Source organism: Panthera onca, chromosome A2, assembly GCF_046562875.1.
Source record: "Panthera onca isolate mPanOnc1 chromosome A2, mPanOnc1 haplotype 2, whole genome shotgun sequence".
NCBI classification, from domain to species: domain Eukaryota; kingdom Metazoa; phylum Chordata; class Mammalia; order Carnivora; family Felidae; genus Panthera; species Panthera onca.
This window is the reverse complement of record NC_138340.1, coordinates 131,519,570-131,533,487: the sequence shown is the minus strand read 5'-3', so window position 1 is coordinate 131,533,487 and position 13,918 is coordinate 131,519,570.

The window sequence follows — 13,918 nt, the reverse complement described above, 5'->3', positions numbered from 1 at the left end:
CTTAAATTGGTAGGGTCACCTACCCTATTCTTGATAATAATACACTATGTCTTTAATGTGAGTATAAATGCTTGACTTAGATAAAATGTCACCAAAAGACCAGATTCTTTCTTGTGGATAATAGGGCTTGAGATGACTTCATCATCTAGAAATAACAAAACACAGTAGAGTTCACCGCAACAAAAATTGACACACAATGTCCCACAAATATATCGTGCAGACATCTTAGATATTGATCATGCCTTCTTGGTATAAATGAAGGCTGGGTGAGTAATTTCTAGGCAGCATTATTTAGGTCAAACAGAAAATGGTACTAGCAGAAAGCTGCTAGAAGCATTCAAGTTAAAGAAATGCAGATTTTTAATGTGGGTTTTATTCTCAGTGAATCAATTCAAACCATGCTTGCTTTGACTATATAATTATTATGATTTTTTCTACTAGAGCCTCACTATAATATCTGCTGTCATATGTCAGCTAATTTTGATGGCTCTTCCTTCAAAATATATACACAGTGCAACTACTCCTCATCCCTTCCTCTGTGACTACCCTAGAACAAACCACAATAATCTTCCTCTGATCTGGACTATTGCAATAGCTTGTTAATTATTTCCCTATTGGCCTCCTTGCTGCCCCTTCAGGATATTCTCAGGTAGAGAATACTAGAATAATCTTAGCTATACAGCAGCTAGAATATCTTCAGAAAACATAAATAAAACCATATAACTCTTCTTAAACCCTCACTTAGAATAAAACCCAAAACTTTTCTACAGACTATAAGGTTCTACACAGTCTGTGCCCCTCCCCACCACCACCCCTTCCACTTCCTGGGCCTCATCTCCCACCACTCTCTCTCTCTCTACATCCCTGTGCTCCTGCCTCATTGATTTCTTTGCTTTCCCTGCAACACACGAAAGACATGCTCTCCTAAGGATCTTGGCTTTACCTGGAAAGTTCCTTCCCCAGAGAAAGCTAAGTCTTCTCTGTACATCTCTACACCTTTCTGCCGACCAGGGTGCAAATCCCCACACGATCCCGCACCAGTTCTGTGACTCTGCCATGGTTACTGCTCTTGCTGCCATCCCAGTCTCTTTCTCTGGAGAAGTGGAAATAAATACCACTTACTCAGGCCAGCCATTGATTTTCCAGTTCTCTTTGCCCGATATCATTATACACAAATTTCTACTTAGATCTACCTCATTTCCTTCAGGCCTATGTTTATATTGTTTCCTTATCCAAATTCTTCTCGGATCATCCCATATAAAACAGTACACATACCAGCCCCCAGCCTCCATCTCCTTCATCCAGCTCTACTTTTCTTCGGAGCACTTTTCACCACCTGCCATATTATACGTTTATTCCTTTGTTTATGGTCTGTTTTCCCTCACTAAAACATAAAGTTTATTTTTGATAAAAACTTTCATCTAGATGCTGAACCCCAGCATCTAGAATTCTGCCAGGAAAATACTCAGAGCTTAACAGGTACATATTTGCTGAGAAAATTAAATAATGAATGAACATGCCTTTCACTCAGGGTGAATCCATTCTGAAAATTAATAGGAGAGATTATTTATGAAATGCTACATGGATTTCAGTATGACCTAAGTTTTGCTTGTGTCACACAATGTATGTCTGCAGAGTACTCGCCTTTACTTCAGCATGATTCACACTATGTATGCTCACAAGATAAACTAGGGATGTAGCAAAATAAACACCAATCTAGATAATTCTGGCCCTCAGAGAAATTACAGAGTGGCTCAGAAATACACATTTGAATCATCTACAATAATGAAATTATCTAACAACCTTCGGAAACCTCTACTCCATCTGTGTGTGTGAACAGTTCAGGGCATTAAATCCAAACTGGAGGCTATCTGATCTGATTATAAAAGCCAGGCAAATGTGCAGGGTTCTGAGTTTATTGGCTCAAGGACTGAAATGATCATAGTTCTCATGCTAAGACCAGTTAAATTTCTTGTCAGCAAGTCAACTCATTGTTTTTCATGAAGAAGCCCTTGGAGGTTACATATCTTTAAGTAAGAGACTCATTTTAATAAACTCTTTTCCGTATTTAAAATGGCCCCACCACATTGTTTGCAACAAAGAGCCAAATGAAATTTAATCATCTCTAAGATTATTTGCAAAGTTTTGTGTTGGGGATATATAGGGGATACATTTTTATATTAGAAATATATCCTTGTTAGAATTAAAAGATAAAACTCTTTCTCTGGAGATAATTTCCTTGGCTAAAGCAATATGAATTCCCTAGCTGCTTTCTCTAGCAGCAAATCTATAAAGCTCAAATTAAATAGTGTAAAAAGGGCCAACTTTGTTAGATGTTTAAAATAGATAACTTCAAAAATAGATTTTCTGGGAAAATGCTAAAAATTCTTTAAAATTGAGAATGGACACCTTGAAGATTAGGCATGTTTGTTAACTAAGGTACATTAAAATGTGCCATATCATTTTTTTCTATCCAATGAAACTATTCAAACTATTTATAATAGACTGCAAAATTCTGAATGAGTAGCTTGGAGACTGGGTGTTTTACGATAGGCTGAGTCTGTAAAGAAAATATAGGAAAGAAAAAATGATTTTCATATTCATGTAAAATAGAGAAGAGGGCTAAGAGTTGTAACTCTGCGTATATTACTATACGCAGTATGTTTCCGACTGGTATGTTGTGTATAAAGTTGGATTTTACAACGTGAATCCACCGTCAAACAAATCACTTTCATGCTGAAGACGATGGAGAGAAAATAAATCAAGTCCAAATCAAATAAAACTTTATTCCATTCTTTCCCTCCAGGAATATCAGAATTCATTTAACTATCCATTTGTCCTCATGAAATCTTCTGTTGTACACGTAATACAGGTGAACCGAGCAGCATCCCCAGGTTGATCTGCCCTCACAAACCAGCGCAAACTAGACCGGTGGGGCAGAAAGCACTGCGGACCCAGCTACAGCCCTGGCCCAAGATGCTCAATTCTGTGGGTTAAATCTGTTTCCTCTTACATCACATAGCAAGCAAACCAGACATCTTCTAGGGTCTCTTCCAGCTTTAAGTTGGTGTATTTTCCCCCTTAAAATAAATATCTCTAAAAGGGTCAGGGAGAGTTTGTTTCTTCAAATGATTGAGCCAATCACATTTTTTTCTAAGACCACAGAATTTTAGAGCTAATGAGATTTAGAGATTGTCAAAATGCAACAGTTCATGCTGTTGCCCATCCTATACTTCCAGAACTTCTATCAAGTTTTGCTTCATAAAATATGGTCAGGCCATGCCTCTGGTTAAAAGCTTTTGCTTCCCTACTTGCTCAATGGCTAAGCTGAATATCTTTAGACAAAGATCCACATAATTTGGTTCTCTGAACTGCTGCCATCCCATTTCTGTCCATCCTTAGACATACATCCCAGAAGACAATATCCTAAAAAGGTCTATGTGTCTGCACACACCATTCCTCTACCTTCAATGTCCTTTTTCCTCTTTCCCATTGTCAAATTCCTATGGGGATGCCCTCCACTGAGAACATACAGCTATTTATTGCTATTTCTATCACAGCCTTTACTACATTGTATTGTAACTTCTCTGTTAAAGTTATGTCTTATTCACTAAACTATTTCTTCTTTGGAGAAAAAGATCATGTCTTACTTATCTTTGTGTTGCCAGTCTCTAGCACCATGCTTGGCACATAATAAGTGTTCCATATAGATTTGCTTTGTGTGAAACTGTAGATAGGTTTAGGAAAAAAAACAAAAACAAAAACAAAAAGAACAGTAACTGTTATGAGCTAGTTCCAGCCCCAGCTGCGGCCCGATGTTACTAGAGTAACTTTAAAAGTTACAAAAACATGCCAAACATACATAATATTCCTCCTCATAGCAAATATAAGGGTCAAAATATATTCCTTGGGTAGGTTTATCAGAGAAAAATGAGCACGTTCTCTACTGTGCATTTTTAAAACAGAGCAAAGAGTGGTTATAGACAGAAACTCACTCATAAACACTTGTTTGTTCTCAATGAATGAAACAACTCTACAGAGCTTGCTTAGTAATGAGAAATATGGAAGGTTTGAGAGGCGAGTTTCCTCTAAAACAAATCTGCTTCAGGACATCCTTTGTCACTTGCAAGTTTCTTTCAGCCCCACCATTTGTCTGCTGCTGTTGAGGTAAAAATGTCACAGAAGAGAATCTCTCCCCAGAGTCAATGAACTCCACTCAAGGACTGACCTATGACTAGAAAAAAGTTACTATAAATCCGTGTGTTGAAATTTATTGACACAAACTGTTACTTATTGTAGTAGGAGGAGCAGAATTACTCTATTTTAAGAAAAATTCTCCCATAAGCAAAAAACTCTTCCCCTGAAATAGTTCTGCAACATCAAAATGGATTCATAGAGAGCCCAGAAATAAATCCATATATCTACAGTCAACTAACTAATCTTCAACAAGGATGCCAAGAACACAAAATGGAGAAAGGATAGTCCCTTCAATAAATGGTGTTGGGAAAACTGGATAGCCATATGCAGAAGAATAAAATTGAAACTTATCTCACACCGATCCAAAAATTATTGCAAAACTGAACTTAAGCATAAAACCTAAAACTGTAAATCTACTAGAAGTAAACATAGGAGGAAAGCTTCTTGACATTAGTCTGGGGAATGATTTTTTGGATATGACACCAAAAGCACAGGCAACAATAGCAAAAGTAGAAACTACAAACTAAAAAGCTTCTGCAGCTCTCAGCCTTAACTCTGTCTTCTTAGAAACCTCCATGCCCTGAGAGCCAAGTAGAGGAAGAAGAGAATGGGCAAGCTGAAGTGCAAAAGAAAGATGAGGCAGAGGTCCAAGTAAACCACTAGCTTGTGCACTCAGGGAAGCCCCAGGAGCAGAAATATGGAAAGCAGGAGGCCCAGGACACAAGTGGGAATTGGTGGACTGCGTGCTACTCTCTAGAATTTGTCTCAGTGCATCCTGAATATCTATCACCAAATAATCGCCATAACCACCTCTGAGAGACCCAACTTGCTCACACCAAAACAATCCTTTTTGGTTGTTTTCCCTTGACCTGTGACATTCTGGGATAATTCTATTGTCAGTTGTGGCTAAATGTAAAATGTGTACAATAAATCATCTTTTCTGCTGTCCTAGCTGAAGAAAAAAAAGCAATCAACCAGCCAACTCACCTATCAATAAAAATGTTCTCCACAGCAAAGGAAACAATCAACAGAGCAATAAGGCAACCTATGAAGTGGGAGTAAATATTTGCAAACCCTGTATCTGATAATAGATTAATGTCTAAAATGTATAAGGAACCCACACAGCTCAATAGCAAAAAACCAAATAACCCAATTCAAAAATGATCAAAGGGTCTGAATAGACATTTCTCAAAAAGAGACATATAAAATAGCCCACAGGTATATGACAAGGTGCTCAACATTACTAATCACCAAGGAAATGCAAATTAAAACCACAATGAGATATCACTTCATAGGTATTGGAATGGTTATTATCAGAAAAACAAAAGATAACAAAAGATAAAAGATTGGCCAGGATGAGGAGAAAAGGCAACCCTTGTAAGCTGTTGGTGGGAATGTAAATTGGAACAGCCGGTATGGAAAACAGTATAGAAGTTCCCCCAAATTAAAAATAGTAGTGCTACCTTATGATCTGTCAATCCTACCCAGGTCAAATATCTGCACTCCCATGTTCATTTCAGCATTATTAATAGTAACCAAAATATGGAGACAACTAACAGTGCATGAATGGATAAAGAAAATATAGTATATACATACAATGGAATATTATTCTGCCTTAAAAAGAAGGAACTCCTGCCACTTGTAACAACATGGATGAACCTAGAGGATATTGTGCTAAGTTAAATAAGCCAGACACAAATACTGCATGATCTGACTTCTGTGTGGAATCTAAAATAGTGTTCCAGAGTAGAGAGTAGAACAGTGGTTACCAGGGGCTAAGAGAAGAGGAAAGTGGAGAGTGTTAGTCAAGGGGTACAAAGTTTCAGTTATGTAAGACGAATAAATTCTGGAGACTGAATGCAAAACAATGTGACTATGGTTAACAATACTTTATTGTATGCTTGAAATTTGCTAAGAAGGTAGATTTTAAGTGTTCTCATCATAAAAAGAAGGAAGAAAAGAAAGAAAGAAAGAAAGAAAGAAAGAGGTAACTATCTGAGTTACAGATGCATTAATTATTTTGATTGTGTGGATAATTTTACAATGGACATGAATATCAAATAATCAAAATGTATACCTTAAATATATACAATTTTAATTGTCAAATATATCTCAATAAAAAACCAATATAGATTCTTGCCCAAGGCTTCTCGGTCACTTCCTATGCAAAGACAGAAGAATTACATATATTATAAAAGGTAGCCTTTTACAGTCTTTTCAATATCTGATTTAATTCAACCTACCAAAAATAAAAGCTAGCAAATATTTTCTTATAAGAAGCTCCTATATGAACCACATTTGTTATAATTAACATAATGTCCATCTAATAACTTCTATACCAGGACTAAATTGCTTATCATGTAACAATTCAATTAATTTCTGGGTATGGGTTATTATTGCCATTTTTCACTTGAGGAAACTGAGGCACAGAGAGACTACATAATTTCTCACATTATTTGGCTAGTTAGGGTCAGTGCTACATTACAAATCTGGACAATCTGACCCCTGGATTGACACTTGGATTTACCCTGCCCCACTCTTTAACACTGGACTATGCTATCTTCTATACAAGAACAATTTTTAAAAATAAATAATTCTAATTGATGATTTTTTCTGATAATAAAAATGTTTTCTATTGTAGGATATTGTTGAAATCAAAAAATCATATTTCAATAAAAAAATCATCAAGAAAACATATAGAACCCAAGGAGGTTGAAACAATGCAAATTGTAATGTTGTGACAGTGGAATTAACTGTGGAATGTTAGGACCCACAGAAAAAGAGTAGACCTCATTATCAATTTATGAATCATGCTCCATTCTGTAGATGATACTCTTCTTGACCAGAAAGCAGCTACTACCTCAATACCATCTGATATTTTATGCACAGGCCCAGCTCCCACACCAAAGGAGAGGGCAGCAGTGGTCAGAAACACTTCTTTATAATTACTGTTCTCTGCTATGATTCACAAGATAGGAAGTGCTTGACATAATGGAAGACGTTTTTGTATCAGAAAAGCATGTAATGACTTTTTCTGGTAGATTTCTCAATTGCTTCATTTTAAGAAAAACATGGAAGAAATTAGAGTAGCCTCAGGAATGCTCAAAGCTTTTCCTGTATTTTTGGAGAAGATGCACCTTTGATTTTACATAATATATCTTGGATAGAGTGAATATAAAAATTGTTAATGCCATGATGAAGAAAAAGATACTAGAATTGTTCTAATTATGCTTTTCTTTTTTCATTCTGATATATTGAGTATCAAAATCACATAGAAACTCCTAAACTTTTCCTGTAAGTTCTAAATACATTGGTCTTACATGAAATATGAATCTACCTTAGAATGCTAGAAGGCTTCCATAAAGCACTAGAAAATTAAAAGAGCAAAGCTATAAAATTCTAAAATATTTCATATTCACCACATAATTCACATCTTAACATCAACTGTGTGTTCATAGTGACCTTAACAACTTAGGTAAGTATCTTGTGAAAAAAAATATTATAGAAGATATATGTGTGTATTATATGTGTTTCAAAATATTAAAAGAGAAAAATATATGCTTATGTATTCATCCACCTAACAATAGAATGTTGAAGGAAATAACAGTCTATTAACATCCAGCAAGTTGTAGGACCAAAATAAATATTATACAATAAAGGTAGATTTTTCAAAGTGACACTTTCATTATTCTTTATTACAAAGGTTAAAATGAGACAACAGAAATTGGTATGTGTGATATTTTCAATAATCTGAAATAGATTAGAATTGATTGAATACATCTAAATGACATAGGGTAAAGCATCTCCATTTATAAACTGAGTTAGATTAAATCTGCATCTAAATCTATTTAATGCATTCTCTACTGGAAATGAAATAGTGGACATGAAGTTGTAAATCATGTCAATATTCCTAGACCTTATTTTTTTTTAAACCAAGTTCAAATAGACCCTTTGGTCAGAATCAAAACAGACTAAAAATCAAGTTTGATGGATTTCAGCCATTTGTCATGAGTGGAGGTATTAGAATACTTAACAGAAAAAAAATTTCAAATATCAAGAAAATAACACCATATGATTTTTGATGGTATCTTTTGATTTATCTAAAATCAATGCAGTGAGCTACATTGATTATGCTGTTTTATCAAAATAATTAATTACAGAATGTGTCTTATCTTCAGAGAATCCGCCACTTAACTTTACCAATCTTACTCCATGCATGACAGAGAATTTAATTCTAGATACATCCAAAACTAGTTGTATAGAAATAAGTATTTTTGTTAACTTCTACCTCTTCTTTGTATGTATTACAAACTGGTGCCAAGCTATCACAGATTCTGAGCCTTTCCTGCTTATGTTTTCTGGAGTTCATGTAAAAGAAGTTCTTAATCTTTTAGGAATCATGAATCTATTCAGAATCTGATGATAGCTGTGATATTGTCCTTTGTAATAAGTGTACATACTCACAGTTTGCATCTGATTTCAGGGCATTGATGGATCCCGGGTTAAAAACTTGTGTCCTATAACAAACTCTTGATTTTTTTCTGATGGACTACATGAAATGCATTGGATTTCTCAAGAGAAAAATTCATCAGTGGATTTATTGAATGGGATCCTAGAAGATTTGGTGGCATGATTACGTACAGCATTGGAGGTGGAGTTTATCTGTCTATGGAGAAACAGAACTCATTTCCATAGGTAAATGCTTTTATTAGTGTTGGGAGAGCCTCTATTGGCTTTTTCATCTCTCTGGTAAGGTATCTTCCCCAGGTCTCATCATTGCCAGTTCAAGTATCTCAGGGTTGTCAGTGCAAGTAAAATAGTTCTTCCCCACACTCATTCATTTAGTAAACTGATATTTATTGAGCACCTATTCTATGTTGGGGTCCCACTCAGAACACTGGTTTTAAGAATACAGTCACAAACAAGAAATACAAGGTCCTCATTTTCATGACGCTTGCATTCTGGTAGAAAGGAAAATTGACAATTAGTAAGTAAATAAGTAACCAAGACAATTTCAAATAGTGGTATGTGCCATGAAGATGTAAAAGAAGGCCATGTGATGAGTCACTGAAGGAAGGGAAGACATTCTTTGGAATGTGGGATTGACTGAAATCTCAAAAGATGAGGAAGAGCCAGCTGTGTAAAATTTGGCAGAGAGTATCTAGCAGATGGAACATCAAGTAAAGGTCCTGAGGGGAGAGCATGCTTGGCTTGTTCAAGGAACATACATATGACAAGCTCAGCTAAAGTATACTGAGGGTAGAATGAAGTCAGATACTTGGGTGGGGTGCAATCTGTAGGACTTTGCATATCATTAAAAGGAGTGGGGATTTTTATTTTATTTAAAACCATTTTTAATGTGTATTTATTTTTGAAAGAGTGAGAGACGGCATGAGCAGAGGGGCAAAGAGAGAGACACAAAATCCGAAGCAGGCTCTAGGCTCTGAGCTGTCAGGACAGAGCCTGATGCAGGGCTCAAACTCACGAACCATGAGATTACAACCTAAGCCCCTGTCAGACACTTAACTGACTTAACTGACTGAGCCACCCTTGGGCCCCTAGTTTGAATTTTATGTTAAATGTGATGAAAAGCCATTACAGAGTTTTAAGCAGGAAAAGTGTGTAGTACAACCAAATCTTTATCTTTATTTTTATTCTTTCTTTATTTTTTATTTTTTTAAACACTGTCCAGGACAGCATTCCTTTTTTAAAATTTTTTTTGAGGTTTATTTATTTTTGAGGTGGGGGGGCAAAGAGAGAGAGAGAGAGAGAGAGAGAGAGAGAGAGAATCCAAAACAGCCTCCAGGCTCCAAGCTGTCAGCACAGACCCCAACTCAGGGCTGGAACTCACCAACCGCAAGAACATGACCTGAGCCGAAGTTGGAAGCTTAACTGACTGAGCCACCCAGGTGCCCCGTAAATTTATATTTTTAAAGGTTTATTTTGTCTACTCTGACCTTGGACCCAATAGTAGCCACAATAGAAAATGCAGCAACTTCCATTCAAGGCAGATATATGGAAATTTCTACCACTGACAACCAACAAAGCAAGTTATAGTCTGCAACTAAGAAGTATCTTATGACTAGCAACATCCTTTTTTGAAAAGATTTTTTAAGACTTTTAAAAAGATTATACAATTAATGTGTAATTGTGTGAGACTTCAAAAATCTCTGATTCTGTCTATACCTTATTGGGAGCTTGAACCGTCCATCTGTTCAATTAATAATTATTGAACAACTTCTGTATGCCAGACATTGTTCTAGCCTAGCGCTTTTCAAACTGTCTGTGGTGAAGGACCAGTTTTTTGCTTTTCTTTCTCAATTCATGATTGAGTAATATTTTTATATTAATACAATAAAAGTAAGTTATTAGAATAATTAATTTAAAAGGCATAGAAAACACAAGTTTAAGTTATTATTATTTGTTTTAACAGACATAAAATTAAATTTCAGTAGATATAATCAGAAGAAACATAACCAAAAGGGTAAAAAGAATTACAAAAAATTGCAAAACATGTTTAAAAGTGTATGCACAGACAATTCATATAGAGAAGTTTTAATACACCTGCAACTTTTGGTCATTTCACAACAATAACTAAAGAGTATGTAAGGAAATAGCGATGCCCCATATTAAAAGCCTCATCACACACTTTGAACAAACTCTAGCATATCAATTTCAGCTCAATAAATGAGCTTGCTTCTTACTTGTTAAATTATTTAATCAAAGTTGGATGGACAACAAAGTATTTCTAACTGGTTTCTGTTTTAAAAACACTCAAAAGTAGAGAAAACTATTTCACAGAATAATATTGATGAAATAAGAAGAGATTTTAAGGCAAGCTCAGGATATTTTTAACTTTTATTCAAAAGGAGACAATTGATATAATTTCAGAATTTATCTTCAATCCTTCATCATAGCCATATCTAACAAGTTACCCATCAAAGAACAGTTACACAATTCTTAACACCCACACCAATTTGTGAACTACAGTTTGGGAGCATACCCTACAGGACCCTTTCTATGAACAAAATAAAGCCGTATGTGTTCAAAATCATGAAATTCACAGTAGATGGTTGTTTACTCATCATTGTAATAGATAGCAAATATTAGAAATAGCAGCATTAAAACTCAGTGTTAACCTGGAGGGATTGCTCTCCAGATGAGAAAAGATTTGGGATAATTTATGTCTCTGACTGGCACTATTTCTGATGACTGGAATTTGTCCTAACACAGAGTTTCCTCCAACATTCATCTATTTGAAGTACTTGGTTCATTTTCTGGCTTTACTCCTCCTAAATAAAATAAAATAAAATACAATACAATGTAACAAAATTTATTAGGACTTTTATGAAACTTAACTTAAGGGGCACTTGGGTAGCTCAGTTGGTTAAGTGTCTGACTCTGGATTTCAGCTCAGGTCATGATCTCAGGGTTCATGGGTCTGAACCCCGATCAGTCTCTGCATTGACAGTGTGGAGCCTGCTTGGGATTCCCTTTCTCTCCCAATCTCTCTCTCTCAAAATAAATAAATAAACTTTAAAAAACTTCACTTAAAATCATCTTATAATTTCAGCTTTTATTAGGTCAAATGATTATTTATAAATGGGATTATGAATGAAATTATAATCAGGAATAGGCTGGAGTTGGCTCATACTGGCTTGAGAGAACCAATTATATGCATCTGTTTCTACTCAGCATTAGATGATATCAGGCTAGCAGCTGAAATCCGCCTCGGTGAAAGTATTTACACCATGGATATCAGCAAACACTACTACTCAGAGCTCCTGCCCCCACCCCCTGGAGAGCTAGTTATTGAACATTTACTAGTACAGCACCTGTTGAAATTAATGTTAATTTCAAATTTCTTTAGGGTAAGAAGAATTAACAAAATGAAATTATAAAATTTGAAATATTTCAGGCACTATTTTCAAGATGGTCTCATTTATGTTCTTCAGCACCAGACTAAGGAAAAAAAATAGTTTTTCTGGACTATATGAGATAATCTATTTTTCAATATAAATGTGTATCACTGTTTCTGTTTGTCCACACAGGCATACATGCACCAAATCACAAGGAGTAGTAGCAATCGGGATAGAAGAAGAATAATAGTATATGTATGTTGATGTGTATAAAATTGTTTTCAGATGTGATTAATAATTATCTCAATATTGGCCAGAATATACTAGCAAAACTCCAGTAATTTCTCCTAGACAACAACAAAAACAAGAACTGGTGAAAACTTTCTGAAACAATCATAGAAGTAAAAGCCACTGTACCAGTTGGAAGTTGTATTATTGCAAATAATAATAACATTATTATTTCCAATTATTGTATTAGTAGAACTCATTAGTAGAACTCATCTATAAACAAATAGCAGACTACGCTGAACAACTGAAATCTATCACTGACAAATTATATTGTTTTTTGAGAAATTATATTATTTTAAAAAACAAAGTCATCTTGGGAAGAGGACAGATAAAACGATGTAATAAATGTTTGGGGAATCAGTAAATAAATGGCTACCAAATAAATATTTAAAGAAATGAGCAAGTTGCCTCATTGGTTAGAGTGTGGTTCTAAAGAAGTTAGGGGTATGTTAGGTCACTCTAATCTGTGATCCCAGACTGAACATTTAGTCTGGCTGTTGGTCTTGAAAACAAAAACCTTAAAGCCACAGGAGAAAGCCAGTAAATTCAATGACTCGCCAGTTAAGACATCCTAATTCAATGTATGTGACACCTGGGGGCAGTGGGGGGTTAGCTCTAGCTTTTGACACCGGGGATTTCATAAATCATTAACATCTATTTCATTTTTATTAATTTTTTCTCCTAATCAAGCAAAGGTGTAGTGAAAACCAAACTGGAAATAAGAGTCATGCTAAACTTTAGGATAAACTGTTTTTCAAAGATTGTGAAAGATGTTTATAACAAAAATGTTTAACACATTAGCCTCATCCCCACCTTGCAATATCATCTGTTCAAAAGAAATTTTCCTAAGAATTGCTATATTTTACCTTGGATAGTTACCTTTTTTATGGTATTTGAATCTGACATAATTTTCACAGCACAGCAAAAATAGGATCTTATGGAGAGATAAATACTACTTTAAATAATGAAATAGAGTATTAAGGAGATATTCTATTGAAAGGTATCTTTTTAGTAACAAGGAATTAAAAGTTCTCTGCTTTTTAAACTATATGAAGGGATAATCCTCTATTCTGTTCCTGGCTTTATTTTCTTGTTAAGAGAGGGAAAAAGCCACATCATAGTGCTGCTCACAGCTATTTAATATTCTTTTCTTAAGCGAGCTGTGTCAGGTGATGGACTATACTTACAGCCCTTAAATCACTCTCATTGATGGCTTAGTACCCCATGGATTACCCATTATCTACATCTTCCTTAAACATGTCTTACTTTCAAAGACAAAATAAAGTTTATGTCAATATTAACTTCAACAATATTCATTTAGCAGCTACAAAAAAATCTTTCTTAAAATTAAAACATAAAGAATGTGCCAAATTTCAATCAATGTATACACGACAGAAGAAAAAACAAAATGCTCTCTCCACCTCTTGATCTTTCCATTATTGATTCACAAAAATTTTTAATTAAAAATCACAATGACAAGTATGATAGCATTCTTGGGGCTTTCAAAAGTCTGCATAATTGTAGTTTTCCGGATAAGAACTTCTTCACTTGAGATGGCTTTCTTGTCATAGAAT